The sequence below is a fragment of the Lissotriton vulgaris genome, chromosome 7 (assembly GCF_964263255.1).
Source record: "Lissotriton vulgaris chromosome 7, aLisVul1.2, whole genome shotgun sequence".
In the NCBI taxonomy this organism is placed as follows: domain Eukaryota; kingdom Metazoa; phylum Chordata; class Amphibia; order Caudata; family Salamandridae; genus Lissotriton; species Lissotriton vulgaris.
The window spans coordinates 1,003,675,171-1,003,693,322 of record NC_141695.1 but is presented as its reverse complement, the minus strand read 5'-3'; positions in this window follow the sequence as shown (position 1 = coordinate 1,003,693,322).

Sequence of the window (18,152 nt, the reverse complement as noted above, 5' to 3'; positions counted from 1 at the left end):
AGAGCCTGGGCAGTATGGGTGGGGTCAGACAGCAGAGGAGGGGCTTAGGAGGAGCCTAGTCAGATTGGGTGGGGTCAAATAGGAGGAGCCTAGTCAGAATGGGTGGAGTCAGGGAGGAGGGGGTATAGGAGGAGCCTAGTCAGATTGGGTGGGGTCAGAGAGGAGGGGCTTAGGAGGAGCCTAGGGGCTTAGGAGGAGCCTAGTCAGATTGGGTGGGGTCAGAGAGGAGGGGTATAGGAGGAGCCTGGGCAGAATGGGTGGGGTCAGACAGCAGATGAGGGGCTTAGGAGGAGCCTGGGCAGAATTGGTGGGGTCAGAGAGGAGGGGCTTAGGAGGAGCCTGGGCAGAATGGGTGGGGTCAGACAGCAGAGGAGGGGCTTAGGAGGAGCCTAGTCAGATTGGGTGGGGTCAAATAGGAGGAGCCTGGGCAGAGGGGGTGGGGTCAGAGAGGAGGGGTATAGGAGGAGCCTGGGCAGAATGGGTGGGGTCAGACAGCAGAGGAGGGGCTTAGGAGGAGCCTGGGCAGAATGGGTGGGGTCAGAGAGGAGGGGCTTAGGAGGAGCCTAGTCAGATTGGGTGGGGTCAAATAGGAGGAGCCTGGGCAGAATGGGTGGGGTCAGACAGCAGAGGAGGGGCTTAGGAGGAGCCTCGTCAGATTGGGTGGGGTCAAATAGGAGGAGCCTGGGCAGAATGGGTGGGGTCAGACAGCAGAGGAGGGGTATAGGAGGAGCCTGGGCAGAGGGGGTATAGGAGGAGCCTGGGAAGAGGGGGTGGGGTCAGAGAGGAGGGGTATAGGAGGAGCCTGGGCAGAGGGGGTATAGGAGGAGTCTAATCAGATTGGGTGGGGTCCAATAGGAGGAGCCTGGGCAGAATGGGTGGAGTCAGAGAGGAGGGGGTATAGGAGGAGCCTGGGCAGAATGGGTGGGGTCAGACAGCAGAGGAGGGGCTTAGGAGGAGCCTAGTCAGATTGGGTGGGGTCAGAGAGGTGGGGTATAGGAGGAGCCTGGGGAGAATGGGTGGGGTCAGACAGCAGAGAAGGGGCTTAGGAGGAGCCTTGTCAGATTGGGTGGGGTCAAATAGGAGGAGCCTGGGCAGAGGGGGGTATAGGAGGAGCCTAGTCAGATTGGGTGGGGTCAGAGAGGAGGGGCTTAGGAGGAGCCTGGGCAGAATGAGTGGGGTCAGACAGCAGAGGAGGGGCTTAGGAGGAGCCTAGGGGCTTAGGAGGAGCCTAGTCAGATTGGGTGGGGTCAAATAGGAGGAGCCTGGGCAGAATGTGTGGGGTCAGAGGGGTATGGGAGGAGCCTGGGTAGAATGGGTGGAGTCAGAGAGGAGGGGGTATAGGAGGAGCCTGGGCAGAGGGGGGTGTAGGAGGAGCCTAGTCAGATTGGGTGGGGTCAAATAGGAGGAGCCTGGGCACAATGGGAGGGGTCAGAGGGGTATGGGAGGAGCCTGGGTAGAATGGGTGGAGTCAGAGAGGAGGGGGTATAGGAGGAGCCTAGTCAGAGGGGGTGGGGTCAGAGAGGAGGGGCTTAGGAGGAGCCTAGTCAGATTGGGTGGGGTCAAATAGGAGGAGCCTGGGCAGAATGGGTGGAGTCAGAGAGGTGGGGCTTAGGAGGAGCCTGGGCAGAATGGGTGGGGTCAGAGAGGAGGGGCTTAGGCGGAGCCTGGGCAGAATGGGTGGGGGTCAGACAGCAGAGGAGGGGCTTAGGAGGAGCCTGGGCAGAGTGGGTATAGGAGGAGCCTAGTCAGATTGGGTGGGGTCAAATAGGAGGAGCCTGGGCAGAATGGGTGGGGTCAGACAGCAGAGGAGGGGCTTAGGAGGAGCCAAGTCAGATTGGGTGGGGTCAAATAGGAGGGGTATAGGAGGAGCCTGGGCAGAATGGGTGGGGTCAGAGGGGTATGGGAGGAGCCTGGGCAGAATGGGTGGAGTCAGAGAGGAGGGGGTATAGGAGGAGCCTGGGCAGAATGGGTGGGGTCAGACAGCAGAGGAGGGGCTTAGGAGGAGCCTGGGCAGAATGGGTGGGGTCAGGCAGCAGAGGAGGGGCTTAGGAGGAGCCTGGGCAGAATGGGTGGGGTCAGAGAGGAGATGCTTAGGCAGAGCCTGGGCAGTATGGGTGGGGTCAGACAGCAGAGGAGGGGCTTAGGAGGAGCCTAGTCAGATTGGGTGGGGTCAAATAGGAGGAGCCTAGTCAGAATGGGTGGAGTCAGAGAGGAGGGGGTATAGGAGGAGCCTAGTCAGATTGGGTGGGGTCAGAGAGGAGGGGCTTAGGAGGAGCCTAGGGGCTTAGGAGGAGCCTAGTCAGATTGGGTGGGGTCAGAGAGGAGGGGTATAGGAGGAGCCTGGGCAGAATGGGTGGGGTCAGACAGCAGATGAGGGGCTTAGGAGGAGCCTGGGCAGAATTGGTGGGGTCAGAGAGGAGGGGCTTAGGAGGAGCCTGGGCAGAATGGGTGGGGTCAGACAGCAGAGGAGGGGCTTAGGAGGAGCCTAGTCAGATTGGGTGGGGTCAAATAGGAGGAGCCTGGGCAGAATGGGTGAGGTCAGAGAGGAGGAGGGGTATAGGAGGAGCCTAGTCAGATTGGGTGGGGTCAAATAGGAGGGGGTATAGGAGGAGCCTGGGCAGAATGGGTGGGGCCAGACAGCAGAGGAGGGGCTTAGGAGGAACCTAGTCAGATTGGGTGGGGTCAAATAGGAGGAGCCTGGGCAGAATGGGTGGGGTCAGACAGCAGAGGAGGGGCTTAGGAGGAGCCTGGGCAGAATGGGTGGGGTCAGAGAGGAGATGCTTAGGCGGAGCCTGGGCAGAATGGGTGGGGTCAGACAGCAGAGGAGGGGCTTAGGAGGAGCCTAGTCAGATTGGGTGGGGTCAAATAGGAGGAGCCTAGTCAGAATGGGTGGAGTCAGAGAGGAGGGGGTATAGGAGGAGCCTAGTCAGATTGGGTGGGGTCAGAGAGGAGGGGCTTAGGAGGAGCCTAGGGGCTTAGGAGGAGCCTAGTCAGATTGGGTGGGGTCAGAGAGGAGGGGTATAGGAGGAGCCTGGGCAGAATGGGTGGGGTCAGACAGCAGATGAGGGGCTTAGGAGGAGCCTGGGCAGAATTGGTGGGGTCAGAGAGGAGGGGCTTAGGAGGAGCCTGGGCAGAATGGGTGGGGTCAGACAGCAGAGGAGGGGCTTAGGAGGAGCCTGGGCAGAATTGGTGGGGTCAGAGAGGAGGGGCTTAGGAGGAGCCTGGGCAGAATGGGTGGGGTCAGACAGCAGAGGAGGGGCTTAGGAGGAGCCTAGTCAGATTGGGTGGGGTCAAATAGGAGGAGCCTGGGCAGAATGGGTGAGGTCAGAGAGGAGGGGTATAGGAGGAGCCTAGTCAGATTGGGTGGGGTCAAATAGGAGGGGGTATAGGAGGAGCCTGGGCAGAATGGGTGGGGCCAGACAGCAGAGGAGGGGCTTAGGAGGAACCTAGTCAGATTGGGTGGGGTCAAATAGGAGGAGCTTGGGCAGAATGGGTGGGGTCAGACAGCAGAGGAGGGGCTTAGGAGGAGCCTGGGCAGAATGGGTGGGGTCAGAGAGGAGGGGCTTAGGAGGAGCCTGGGCAGAATGGGTGGAGTCAGAGAGGAGGGGGTATAGGAGGAGCCTGGGCAGAATGGGTGGGGTCAGACAGCAGAGGAGGGGCTTAGGAGGAGCCTAGTCAGAATGGGTGGAGTCAGAGAGGAGGGGTATAGGAGGAGCCTGGGCAGAATGGGTGGAGTCAGAGAGGAGGGGCTTAGGAGGAGCCTGGGCAGAATGGGTGGGGTCAGAGAGGAGATGCTTAGGCGGAGCCTGGGCAGAATGGGTGGGGTCAGACAGCAGAGGAGGGGCTTAGGAGGAGCCTAGTCAGATTGGGTGGGGTCAAATAGGAGGAGCCTAGTCAGAATGGGTGGAGTCAGAGAGGAGGGGGTATAGGAGGAGCCTAGTCAGATTGGGTGGGGTCAGAGAGGAGGGGCTTAGGAGGAGCCTAGGGGCTTAGGAGGAGCCTAGTCAGATTGGGTGGGGTCAGAGAGGAGGGGTATAGGAGGAGCCTGGGCAGAATGGGTGGGGTCAGACAGCAGATGAGGGGCTTAGGAGGAGCCTGGGCAGAATTGGTGGGGTCAGAGAGGAGGGGCTTAGGAGGAGCCTGGGCAGAATGGGTGGGGTCAGACAGCAGAGGAGGGGCTTAGGAGGAGCCTAGTCAGATTGGGTGGGGTCAAATAGGAGGAGCCTGGGCAGAATGGGTGAGGTCAGAGAGGAGGGGTATAGGAGGAGCCTGGGCAGAGGGGGTATAGGAGGAGCCTCGTCAGATTGGGTGGGGTCAAATAGGAGGGGGTATAGGAGGAGCCTGGGCAGAATGGGTGGGGCCAGACAGCAGAGGAGGGGCTTAGGAGGAACCTAGTCAGATTGGGTGGGGTCAAATAGGAGGAGCCTGGGCAGAATGGGTGGGGTCAGACAGCAGAGGAGGGGCTTAGGAGGAGCCTAGTCAGATTGGGTGGGGTCAGAGAGGAGGGGTATAGGAGGAGCCTGGGCAGAATGGGTGGAGTCAGAGAGGAGGGGTTATAGGAGGAGCCTGGGCAGAATGGGTATAGGAGGAGCCTAGTCAGATTGGGTGAGGTCAGAGAGGAGGGGTATAGGAGGAGCCTGGGCAGAGGGGCTTAGGAGGAGCCTGGGCAGAATGGGTGGGGTCAGACAGCAGAGGATGGGTTTAGGAGGAGCTTAGTCAGAATTGGTGGGGTCAGAGAGCAGAGGAGGGGTTAAGGAGGAGCCTAGTCAGATTGGGTGGGGTCAGAGAGGAGGGGGTATAGGAGGAGCCTAGTCAGATTGGGTGAGGTCAGAGAGGAGGGGCTGAGGAGGAGCCTGGGCAGAATGGGTGGAGTCAGACAGCAGAGGATTGGTTTAGGAGGAGCTTAGTCAGAATGGGTGGGGTCAGACAGCAGAGGAGGGGCTTAGGAGGAGCCTAGTCAGATTGGATGGGGTCAAATAGAAGGAGCCTGGGCAGAATGGGAGGAGCCTGGGTAGAATGGGTGGAGTCAGAGAGGAGGGGGTATAGGAGGAGCCTGGCAGAGGGGGGTGTAGGAGGAGCCTAGTCAGATTGGGTGGGGTCAAATTGGAGAAGCCTGGGCAGAATGGGTGGGGTCAGAGGGGTATGGGAGGAGCCTGGGTAGAATGGGTGGAGTCAGAGAGGAGGGGGTATAGGAGGAGCCTGGGCAGAATGGGTGGGGTCAGACAGCAGAGGAGGGGCTTAGGAGGAGCCTGGGCAGAATGGGTGGGGTCAGAGAGGAGGAGCCTGGGCAGAATGGGTGGGGTCAGACAGCAGAGGAGGGGCTTAGGAGGAGCCTAGTCAGATTGGGTGGGGTCAAATAGGAGGAGCCTGGGTGGGGTCAGAGGGGTATGGGAGGAGCCTGGGTAGAATGGGTGGAGTCAGAGAGGAGGGGGTATAGGAGGAGCCTGGGCAGAATGGGTGGGGTCAGACAGCAGAGGAGGGGCTTAGGAGGAGCCTGGGCAGAGGGGGTGGGGTCAGAGAGGAGGGGTATAGGAGGAGCCTGGGCAGAGGGGGTATAGGAGGAGCCTGGCCAGAGGGGGTGGGGTCAGAGAGGAGGGGCTTAGGAGGAGCTTAGTCAGATTGGGTGGGGTCAAATAGGAGGAGCCTGGGCAGAATGGGTGGGGTCAGAGGGGTATGGGAGGAGCATGGGCAGAATGGGTGGGGTCAGACAGCAGAGGAGGGGCTTAGGAGGAGCCTGGGCAGAATGGGTGGGGTCAGAGAGGAGGGGCTTAGGCGGAGCCTGGGCAGAATGGGTGGGTTCAGACAGCAGAGGAGGGGCTTAGGAGGAGCCTGGGCAGGAGGAGGGGGTATATGGGCAGAATGGGTGGGGTCAGAGAGGAGGGGCTTAGGAGGAGCCTGGGCAGAATGGGTGGAGTCAGAGAGGAGGGGGTATAGGAGGAGCCTGGGCAGAATGGGTATAGGAGGAGCCTAGTCAGATTGGGTGTGGTCAAATAGGAGGAGCCTGGGCAGAATGGGTGGGGTCAGAGAGGAGGGGGTATAAGCCTGGCAGAGGGGGGTGTAGGAGGAGCCTAGTCAGATTGGGTGGGGTCAAATAGGAGGAGCCTGGGCAGAGGGGGTGGGGTCAGAGAGGAGGGGTATAGGAGGAGCCTGGGCAGAATGGGTGGGGTCAGACAGCAGAGGAGGGGCTTAGGAGGAGCCTGGGCAGAATGGGTGGGGTCAGAGAGGAGGGGCTTAGGAGGAGCCTAGTCAGATTGGGTGGGGTCAAATAGGAGGAGCCTGGGCAGAATGGGTGGGGTCAGACAGCAGAGGAGGGGCTTAGGAGGAGCCTAGTCAGATTGGGTGGGGTCAAATAGGAGGAGCCTGGGCAGAATGGGTGGGGTCAGACAGCAGAGGAGGGGTATAGGAGGAGCCTGGGCAGAGGGGGTGGGGTCAGAGAGGAGGGGTATAGGAGGAGCCTGGGCAGAGGGGGTATAGGAGGAGCCTGGGCAGAGGGGGTGGGGTCAGAGAGGAGGGGTATAGGAGGAGCCTGGGCAGAGGGGGTATAGGAGGAGCCTAGTCAGATTGGGTGGGGTCAAATAGGAGGAGCCTGGGCAGAATGGGTGGAGTCAGAGAGGAGGGGGTATAGGAGGAGCCTGGGCAGAATGGGTGGGGTCAGACAGCAGAGGAGGGGCTTAGGAGGAGCCTAGTCAGATTGGGTGGGGTCAAATAGGAGGAGCCTGGGCAGAGGGGGTGGGGTCAGAGAGGAGGGGTATAGGAGGAGCCTGGGCAGAATGGGTGGGGTCAGACAGCAGAGGAGGGGCTTAGGAGGAGCCTGGGCAGAATGGGTGGGGTCAGAGAGGAGGGGCTTAGGAGGAGCCTAGTCAGATTGGGTGGGGTCAAATAGGAGGAGCCTGGGCAGAATGGGTGGGGTCAGACAGCAGAGGAGTGGCTTAGGAGGAGCCTAGTCAGATTGGGTGGGGTCAAATAGGAGGAGCCTGGGCAGAATGGGTGGGGTCAGACAGCAGAGGAGGGGTATAGGAGGAGCCTGGGCAGAGGGGGTGGGGTCAGAGAGGAGGGGTATAGGAGGAGCCTGGGCAGAGGGGGTATAGGAGGAGCCTGGGCAGAGGGGGTGGGGTCAGAGAGGAGGGGTATAGGAGGAGCCTGGGCAGAGGGGGTATAGGAGGAGCCTAATCAGATTGGGTGGGGTCCAATAGGAGGAGCCTGGGCAGAATGGGTGGAGTCAGAGAGGAGGGGGTATAGGAGGAGCCTGGGCAGAATGGGTGGGGTCAGACAGCAGAGGAAGGGCTTAGGAGGAGCCTGGGCAGAATGGGTGGGGTCAGAGAGGAGGGGCTTAGGAGGAGCCTAGTCAGATTGGGTGGGGTCAAATAGGAGGAGCCTGGGCAGAATGGGTGGGGTCAGACAGCAGAGGAGGGGTATAGGAGGAGCCTGGGCAGAGGGGGTGGGGTCAGAGAGGAGGGGTATAGGAGGAGCCTGGGCAGAGGGGGTATAGGAGGAGCCTGGGCAGAGGGGGTGGGGTCAGAGAGGAGGGGTATAGGAGGAGCCTGGGCAGAGGGGGTATAGGAGGAGCCTAATCAGATTGGGTGGGGTCCAATAGGAGGAGCCTGGGCAGAATGGGTGGAGTCAGAGAGGAGGGGGTATAGGAGGAGCCTGGGCAGAATGGGTGGGGTCAGACAGCAGAGGAGGGGCTTAGGAGGAGCCTAGTCAGATTGGGTGGGGTCAGAGAGGTGGGGTATAGGAGGAGCCTGGGGAGAATGGGTGGGGTCAGACAGCAGAGAAGGGGCTTAGGAGGAGCCTTGTCAGATTGGGTGGGGTCAAATAGGAGAAGCCTGGGCAGAGGGGGGTATAGGAGGAGCCTAGTTAGATTGGGTGGGGTCAGAGAGCAGAGGAGGGGCTTAGGAGGAGCCTAGGGGCTTAGGAGGAGCCTAGTCAGATTGGGTGGGGTCAGAGAGGAGGGGCTTAGGAGGAGCCTGGGCAGAATGAGTGGGGTCAGACAGCAGAGGAGGGGCTTAGGAGGAGCGGAGGGGCTTAGGAGGAGCCTAGGGGCTTAGGAGGAGCCTAGTCAGATTGGGTGGGGTCAAATAGGAGGAGCCTGGGCAGAATGGGTGGGGTCAGAGGGGTATGGGAGGAGCCTGGGTAGAATGGGTGGAGTCAGAGAGGAGGGGGTATAGGAGGAGCCTGGGCAGAGGGGGGTGTAGGAGGAGCCTAGTCAGATTGGGTGGGGTCAAATAGGAGGAGCCTGGGCAGAATGGGTGGGGTCAGAGGGGTATGGGAGGAGCCTGGGTAGAATGGGTGGAGTCAGAGAGGAGGGGGTATAGGAGGAGCCTGGCAGAGGGGGGTGTAGGAGGAGCCTAGTCAGATTGGGTGGGGTCAAATAGGAGGAGCCTGGGCACAATGGGAGGGGTCAGATGGGTATGGGAGGAGCCTGGGTAGAATGGGTGGAGTCAGAGAGGAGGGGGTATAGGAGGAGTCTAGTCAGAGGGGGTGGGGTCAGAGAGGAGGGGCTTAGGAGGAGCCTAGTCAGATTGGGTGGGGTCAAATAGGAGGAGCCTGGGCAGAATGGGTGGAGTCAGAGAGGTGGGGCTTAGGAGGAGCCTGGGCAGAATGGGTGGGGTCAGAGAGGAGGGGCTTAGGCGGAGCCTGGGCAGAATGGGTGGGGTTCAGACAGCAGAGGAGGGGCTTAGGAGGAGCCTGGGCAGAGGGGGTATGGGAGGAGCCTAGTCAGATTGGGTGGGGTCAAATAGGAGGAGCCTGGGCAGAATGGGTGGGGTCAGACAGCAGAGGAGGGGCTTAGGAGGAGCCAAGTCAGATTGGGTGGGGTCAAATAGGAGGGGTATAGGAGGAGCCTGAGCAGAATGGGTGGGGTCAGAGGGGTATGGGAGGAGCCTGGCAGAGGGGGGTGTAGGAGGAGCCTAGTCAGATTGGGTGCGGTCAAATAGGAGGAGCCTGGGCAGAATGGGTGGAGTCAGAGAGGAGGGGGTATAGGAGGAGCCTGGGCAGAATGGGTGGGGTCAGACAGCAGAGGAGGGGCTTAGGAGGAGCCTGGGCAGAATGGGTGGGGTCAGACAGCAGAGGAGGGGCTTAGGAGGAGCCTGGGCAGAATGGGTGGGGTCAGAGAGGAGATGCTTAGGCAGAGCCTGGGCAGTATGGGTGGGGTCAGACAGCAGAGGCGGGGCTTAGGAGGAGCCTAGTCAGATTGGGTGGGGTCAAATAGGAGGAGCCTAGTCAGAATGGGTGGAGTCAGAGAGGAGGGGGTATAGGAGGAGCCTAGTCAGATTGGGTGGGGTCAGAGAGGAGGGGCTTAGGAGGAGCCTAGGGGCTTAGGAGGAGCCTAGTCAGATTGGGTGGGGTCAGAGAGGAGGGGTATAGGAGGAGCCTGGGCAGAATGGGTGGGGTCAGACAGCAGATGAGGGGCTTAGGAGGAGCCTGGGCAGAATTGGTGGGGTCAGAGAGGAGGGGCTTAGGAGGAGCCTGGGCAGAATGGGTGGGGTCAGACAGCAGAGGAGGGGCTTAGGAGGAGCCTAGTCAGATTGGGTGGGGTCAAATAGGAGGAGCCTGGGCAGAATGGGTGAGGTCAGAGAGGAGGGGTATAGGAGGAGCCTAGTCAGATTGGGTGGGGTCAAATAGGAGGGGGTATAGGAGGAGCCTGGGCAGAATGGGTGGGGCCAGACAGCAGAGGAGGGGCTTAGGAGGAACCTAGTCAGATTGGGTGGGGTCAAATAGGAGGAGCCTGGGCAGAATGGGTGGGGTCAGACAGCAGAGGAGGGGCTTAGGAGGAGCCTAGTCAGAATGGGTGGAGTCAGAGAGGAGGGGTATAGGAGGAGCCTGGGCAGAATGGGTGGAGTCAGAGAGGAGGGGGTATAGGAGGAGCCTGGGCAGAATGGGTATAGGAGGAGCCTAGTCAGATTGGGTGAGGTCAGAGAGGAGGGGTATAGGAGGAGCCTGGGCAGAGGGGCTTAGGAGGAGCCTGGGCAGAATGGGTGGGGTCAGACAGCAGAGGAGGGGCTTATGGTATAGGAGGAGCCTGGGCAGAATGGGTGGGGTCAGACAGCAGAGGAGGGGCTTAGGAGGAGCCTAGTCAGATTGGGTGGGGTCAAATAGGAGGAGCCTGGGCAGAATGGGTGGGGTCAGACAGCAGAGGAGGGGTATAGGAGGAGCCTGGCAGAGGGGGGTGTAGGAGGAGCCTAGTCAGATTGGGTGGGGTCAAATAGGAGGAGCCTGGGCAGAATGGGTGGGGTCAGAGGGGTATGGGAGCAGCCTGGGTAGAATGGGTGGAGTCAGAGAGGAGGGGGTATAGGAGGAGCCTGGCAGAATGGGTGGGGTCAGACAGCAGAGGAGGGGCTTAGGGTATAGGAGGAGCCTGGGCAGAATGGGTGGGGTCAGACAGCAGAGGAGGGGCTTAGGAGGAGCCTAGTCAGATTGGGTGGGGTCAAATAGGAGGAGCCTGGGCAGAATGGGTGGGGTCAGACAGCAGAGGAGGGGTATAGGAGGAGCCTGGCAGAGGGGGGTGTAGGAGGAGCCTAGTCAGATTGGGTGGGGTCAAATAGGAGGAGCCTGGGTGGGGTCAGAGGGGTATGGGAGGAGCCTGGGTAGAATGGGTGGAGTCAGAGAGGAGGGGGTATAGGAGGAGCCTGGGCAGAATGGGTGGGGCCAGACAGCAGAGGAGGGGCTTAGGAGGAGCCTGGGCAGAGGGGGTGGGGTCAGAGAGGAGGGGTATAGGAGGAGCCTGGGCAGAGGGGGTATAGGAGGAGCCTGGCCAGAGGGGGTGGGGTCAGAGAGGAGGGGCTTAGGAGGAGCTTAGTCAGATTGGGTGGGGTCAAATAGGAGGAGCCTGGGCAGAATGGGTGGGGTCAGAGGGGTATGGGAGGAGCCTGGGCAGAATGGGTGGGGTCAGACAGCAGAGGAGGGGCTTAGGAGGAGCCTGGGCAGAATGGGTGGGGTCAGAGAGGAGGGGCTTAGGCGGAGCCTGGGCAGAATGGGTGGGGTCAGACAGCAGAGGAGGGGCTTAGGAGGAGCCTGGGCAGGAGGAGGGGGTATATGGGCAGAATGGGTGGGGTCAGAGAGGAGGGGCTTAGGAGGAGCCTGGGCAGAATGGGTGGAGTCAGAGAGGAGGGGGTATAGGAGGAGCCTGGGCAGAATGGGTATAGGAGGAGCCTAGTCAGATTGGGTGTGGTCAAATAGGAGGAGCCTGGGCAGAATGGGTGGGGTCAGAGAGGAGGGGGTATAGGAGGAGCCTGGCAGAGGGGGGTATAGGAGGAGCCTGGGCAGAGGGGGGTGTAGGAGGCGCCTAGTCAGATTGGGTGGGGTCAAATAGGAGGAGCCTGGGCAGAATGGGTGGGGTCAGAGGGGTATGGGAGGAGCCTGGGTAGAATGGGTGGAGTCAGAGAGGAGGGGGTATAGGAGGAGCCTGGCAGAGGGGGGTGTAGGAGGAGCCTAGTCAGATTGGGTGGGGTCAAATAGGAGGAGCCTGGGCAGAGGGGGTGGGGTCAGAGAGGAGGGGCTTAGGAGGAGCCTAGTCAGATTGGGTGGGGTCAAATAGGAGGAGCCTGGGCAGAATGGGTGGGGTCAGACAGCAGAGGAGGGGTATAGGAGGAGCCTAATCAGATTGGGTGGGGTCAAATAGGAGGAGCCTGGGCAGAATGGGTGGGGTCAGAGGGGTATGGGAGGAGCCTGGGTAGAATGGGTGGAGTCAGAGAGGAGGGGGTATAGGAGGAGCCTGGGCAGAGGGGGGTGTAGGAGGAGCCTAGTCAGATTGGGTGGGGTCAAATAGGAGGAGCCTGGGCAGAATGGGTGGGGTCAGAGGGGTATGGGAGGAGCCTGGGTAGAATGGGTGGAGTCAGAGAGGAGGGGGTATAGGAGGAGCCTGGCAGAGGGGGGTGTAGGAGGAGCCTAGTCAGATTGGGTGGGGTCAAATAGGAGGAGCCTGGGCACAATGGGAGGGGTCAGAGGGGTATGGGAGGAGCCTGGGTAGAATGGGTGGAGTCAGAGAGGAGGGGGTATAGGAGGAGCCTAGTCAGAGGGGGTGGGGTCAGAGAGGAGGGGCTTAGGAGGAGCCTAGTCAGATTGGGTGGGGTCAAATAGGAGGAGCCTGGGCAGAATGGGTGGAGTCAGAGAGGTGGGGCTTAGGAGGAGCCTGGGCAGAATGGGTGGGGTCAGAGAGGAGGGGCTTAGGCGGAGCCTGGGCAGAATGGGTGGGGGTCAGACAGCAGAGGAGGGGCTTAGGAGGAGCCTGGGCAGAGGGGGTATAGGAGGAGCCTAGTCAGATTGGGTGGGGTCAAATAGGAGGAGCCTGGGCAGAATGGGTGGGGTCAGACAGCAGAGGAGGGGCTTAGGAGGAGCCAAGTCAGATTGGGTGGGGTCAAATAGGAGGGGTATAGGAGGAGCCTGGGCAGAATGGGTGGGGTCAGAGGGGTATGGGAGGAGCCTGGGCAGAATGGGTGGAGTCAGAGAGGAGGGGGTATAGGAGGAGCCTGGGCAGAATGGGTGGGGTCAGACAGCAGAGGAGGGGCATAGGAGGAGCCTGGGCAGAATGGGTGGGGTCAGACAGCAGAGGAGGGGCTTAGGAGGAGCCTGGGCAGAATGGGTGGGGTCAGAGAGGAGATGCTTAGGCAGAGCCTGGGCAGTATGGGTGGGGTCAGACAGCAGAGGAGGGGCTTAGGAGGAGCCTAGTCAGATTGGGTGGGGTCAAATAGGAGGAGCCTGGGCAGAATGGGTGAGGTCAGAGAGGAGGGGTATAGGAGGAGCCTAGTCAGATTGGGTGGGGTCAAATAGGAGGGGGTATAGGAGGAGCCTGGGCAGAATGGGTGGGGCCAGACAGCAGAGGAGGGGCTTAGGAGGAACCTAGTCAGATTGGGTGGGGTCAAATAGGAGGAGCCTGGGCAGAATGGGTGGGGTCAGACAGCAGAGGAGGGGCTTAGGAGGAGCCTGGGCAGAATGGGTGGGGTCAGAGAGGAGATGCTTAGGCGGAGCCTGGGCAGAATGGGTGGGGTCAGACAGCAGAGGAGGGGCTTCGGAGGAGCCTAGTCAGATTGGGTGGGGTCAAATAGGAGGAGCCTAGTCAGAATGGGTGGAGTCAGAGAGGAGGGGGTATAGGAGGAGCCTAGTCAGATTGGGTGGGGTCAGAGAGGAGGGGCTTAGGAGGAGCCTAGGGGCTTAGGAGGAGCCTAGTCAGATTGGGTGGGGTCAGAGAGGAGGGGTATAGGAGGAGCCTGGGCAGAATGGGTGGGGTCAGACAGCAGATGAGGGGCTTAGGAGGAGCCTGGGCAGAATTGGTGGAGTCAGAGAGGAGGGGCTTAGGAGGAGCCTGGGCAGAATGGGTGGGGTCAGACAGCAGAGGAGGGGCTTAGGAGGAGCCTGGGCAGAATTGGTGGGGTCAGAGAGGAGGGGCTTAGGAGGAGCCTGGGCAGAATGGGTGGGGTCAGACAGCAGAGGAGGGGCTTAGGAGGAGCCTAGTCAGATTGGGTGGGGTCAAATAGGAGGAGCCTGGGCAGAATGGGTGAGGTCAGAGAGGAGGGGTATAGGAGGAGCCTAGTCAGATTGGGTGGGGTCAAATAGGAGGGGGTATAGGAGGAGCCTGGGCAGAATGGGTGGGGCCAGACAGCAGAGGAGGGGCTTAGGAGGAACCTAGTCAGATTGGGTGGGGTCAAATAGGAGGAGCCTGGGCAGAATGGGTGGGGTCAGACAGCAGAGGAGGGGCTTAGGAGGAGCCTGGGCAGAATGGGTGGGGTCAGAGAGGAGGGGCTTAGGAGGAGCCTGGGCAGAATGGGTGGAGTCAGAGAGGAGGGGGTATAGGAGGAGCCTGGGCAGAATGGGTGGGGTCAGACAGCAGAGGAGGGGCTTAGGAGGAGCCTAGTCAGAATGGGTGGAGTCAGAGAGGAGGGGTATAGGAGGAGCCTGGGCAGAATGGTGGAGTCAGAGAGGAGGGGGTATAGGAGGAGCCTGGGCAGAATGGGTATAGGAGGAGCCTAGTCAGATTGGGTGAGGTCAGAGAGGAGGGGTATAGGAGGAGCCTGGGCAGAGGGGCTTAGGAGGAGCCTGGGCAGAATGGGTGGGGTCAGACAGCAGAGGATGGGTTTAGGAGGAGCTTAGTCAGAATGGGTGGGGTCAGAGAGCAGAGGAGGGGTTAAGGAGGAGCCTAGTCAGATTGGGTGGGGTCAGAGAGGAGGGGGTATAGGAGGAGCCTAGTCAGATTGGGTGAGGTCAGAGAGGAGGGGCTGAGGAGGAGCCTGGGCAGAATGGGTGGAGTCAGACAGCAGAGGATTGGTTTAGGAGCAGCTTAGTCAGAATGGGTGGGGTCAGACAGCAGAGAGGGGCTTAGGAGGAGCCTAGTCAGATTGGGGTCAAATAAGAGGGGTATAGGAGGAGCCTGGGCAGAATGGGTGGGGTCAGAGGGGTATGGGAGGAGCCTGGGCAGAATGGGTGGAGTCCGAGAGGAGGGGGTATAGGAGGAGCCTAGTCAGATTGGGTGGGGTCAGAGAGCAGAGGAGGGGTTAAGGAGGAGCCTAGTCAGATTGGGTGTGGTCAAATAGGAGGAGCCTGGGCAGAATGGGTGGGGTCTGAGGGCCTAGGAAGGGGTCATAGATGGAGGAGGATCCTGACTTATGGTGGGGAACTGCAAAAACTTTTTTAATGCACCCCCCTATACTTTCTGATTTCTGTTTGGAGGGGGCAGTCGGGGAGCAGTATTAAAAGGTGCTTAGGCGCAACGTGAAGAGCGATGAGGTGCACAGAATGGCATGCCTTCCAGGTACTTTTTGGAGGGGCTACCATTATTTTTTATTGCTCTGATCCTCCCTCATGGGGTGTACCCCAAATGGTTAGGGGCAACGGGGGAGGGGGGGTGGCAAAAAGCTGTTTGACAGTTTCTGTTACCAACAGGGGTCACCATACGATTCTGCTGCAGTTATGGTATTGAAAGGTACAACAAGGAGCATGTGAATGTATTTTTGCAGGTGGGGTGCCCCAAAATTTTACTGCCAGCAGCAGCAGCCCCCCTCCTCCCCACCCAGCAGATTGGTATAGGTACCTTTAGGACATTTCTGTTGAAAAAAGAGGCTATAGCGAATCGTGCTATGAAATCCTAGAGCACTAACATTTGCTAAATAAAGGTGGCATCGGAGCATACGAATGAGGCAGAGAGAGGCTACTGTTGCCAATTGGTTTGGTGGGTCATAGTGAATAACCTCGGCATGCAAATAGGCAGTGTGAGGATTGGCAGTGTCTGTAGAGAATTTTGGCATGCTCTTCAGCTTATTTTTTCCTCCTTACGTTGGCTATGAACTACAGAGGAAAGGCCCGGCCTTACTGTTGGACAAAACATGTATTTATGATTTTAAGAAGTGTAGTCTGACTGTACTGAGAGGGGCTGTACAGTACGGTAAATGCCTGTATACCCCTGCAATGTGCATCCAACTGTCACTTGAGATTCAATAGCGAACGAAGCAGCTGGGTTACTGACTGAATGTAAATGGAAGGCACATAGCAAGGGTGTTTGTGGTCACTCAAATGATTGAAACCTGGTTGATGCACTACCAAAGCTGGGGTTCCAGGAGGGAACATTTGAGGGGCATTGAGATGGTGGTGCCCAGAGGTCAAAATATGTTTCAGAGACAGAGAGGTACTGCGGTCCTGGTCCCACATTGGGGGTAGTCAAAAGTCCGGCTAAAGATTTCTGTCCAACTGTTACCACGTTTTGTGCAGCCTGGCTCCCTCTGTAACGATTCCCCAGTGTCTTTCGATCCTACAGATGACTGTAGCAAACTTCCCAAATTTTTTCTTGGCCTCATACCCCCAAAGGAGTGCCTGACATTTGCCAGCCTAACGATACTCACATTCTGGGAAAAACCTCATTAACCATGCATATTTATGCACCACACATGGCAAATCCTTGCAATTGCAGAACATCATATCGCACTTGTCATCTTTGAGGTGCTGTAAGTATTTGGATTTGAGGGAAATATTCATCCTTGCTTGCTCTCCCACCTGAAGTCTATGGTGCTGCTGTTCCTTTCTCACATGTCCCTACAAAGAGACAAGTGACACACAGACTCAATCACTCAGCAAACATATATGCTTTGACGCTTTCATCTTGCTGTTTACCTTCCAAATGTTCCCCCTTCACCACAAATACAGGCCAGCCATTCCTCATCCCCTCAGTCATCGTAGTCATTCACTCCTTAGGCCCTGCAAGACAAAAATGACCAAGAATCATGTCAGCAAGAAGGAGAAAAGCCTCAGTGTGCTCTTTTGTTCATACTGCTGCCCCCTAGTAACACTTCATGGCCACTGCAGCTTAAGAATGGGACTGAGAAGAGGGCTCTCCTATGCAAATAATGTCCTCCCATGCATACTTTCTTCTGAGACGGTCGGCGGCTTGTGCCGTGATACTGCCTCCAACATATGGTCTTCAACCAAATTTTAAAAAAGCCCACCTGCCTTAGACGAAGGATTTTGCCACTCGAAGGAAGCACATGGGGACATCACCATCATTTAGCAGGGTCCTAAATTGCCTGCTGTCCGCCTGTATACAGAACAAGGACGTTCGTGGCCGTTCGTGAGCGTTCTTCAAAGGAAGGAGGTGGGTGAATAAATCCAAGATGCCAGGGCAGGCCCAGCCCAGCCCAGTGCAGCCCAGCCCGGCACAGCGCACTGCTGTGGAGGTCCACTCCTTCACATCCTGCAGCAGGCATGATGCAGATCTACTAGAGCAAAGGCTTGACTCTGCTCTTGTCTGTCTCTTAAAGGAAAAATCTTTCCAACTTCTTATTGCACCTAATAAATGGACTCTAGCTAGCCTCAAACTCGACCCATCATTTCATTAGCCAGAGCTCATACTTGACCTTTATTTCTATCCAAGCTCACTGGCACCAAACCCCTGATTTGAGCGAGTGGCTCACACTAAAATGAAAAATCACCATCAACCAACCTATTTTACAATAAGTGTAGCACCATCCTCGCATTCTTGTGCTCAGTTATAACCCCCAATACCACAATTGCACTCTGCAATTCACCAAACTTAAAGGACAAAGAATGATGACATTGATAAAGGAAGATAAGGCCTTGTTCCTAGCACCTACTCGAGAAATAGGGCGGTTGGTAGAAGGTCATGAGAGAAAACATATGAAATGTTGGGAGACACCTGCCAAAAAAACACTAGCAAAAAAAAAATCACTGTTTGAAAATTTCCCACCTCGGGACACTTCTACAGCACTGGCAGGATTCGAACCCTGGCCTGTGAGGGCTGTCCCCCCAAAGGTACAAGCCTTACCTTTGAGCTATCTCCTTGGTGGTCTAAAGGATTGCAGTAGTAACTATAAGCAACATACAGGCCTTGGTGTCCTTCCCTGTGGCTTCCATTGCACATTAAATGGATGACCATGACATAAGGACAATTTGATAGGCTACTTACATGGAAACCAGAAAAACACTTAGCAAAAAAAAAAAAAGAAAATCACTGTTTGAAAATTTCCCACCTTGGGATACTACTACAGCACTGGCAGGATTCGAACCCTGGCCTGTGAGGGCTGTCCCCACCAAAGGTACAAGCCTTACCTTTGAGCTATAGCTCCTTGGTGGTCTGGATGATTGCAGTAGTAACTATAAGCAACATACAGGCCTTGGTGTCCTTTCCTGTGGCTTCCATTGCACATTAAAAGGATGACCATGACATAAGGACAATTTGATAGGCTACTTACATGGAAACCAGTGTGGTCCAGTGGGTAAGTTCCTGCCAGGCAACCAGGGTTCAAATCCCGGGGAGGAGCCTGGGCAGAATGGGTGGGGTCAGAGGGGTATGGGAGGAGCCTGGGTAGAATGGGTGGAGTCAGACAGCAGAGGAGGGTCTTAGGAGGAGCCTAGTCAGATTGGGTGGGGTCAGAGAGGTGGGGTATAGGAGGAGCCTGGGCAGAATGGGTGGGGTCAGAGAGGAGGAGCATGGGCAGAATGGGTGGGGTCAGACAGCAGAGGAGGGGCTTAGGAGGAGCCTAGTCAGATTGGGTGGGGTCAAATAGGAGGAGCCTGGACAGAATGGGTGGGGTCAGACAGCAGAGGAGGGGTATAGGAGGAGCCTGGGCAGAGGGGGTATAGGAGGAGCCTGGTCAGAGAGGAGGGGCTTAGGAGGAGCTTAGTCAGATTGGGTGGGGTCAAATAGGAGGAGC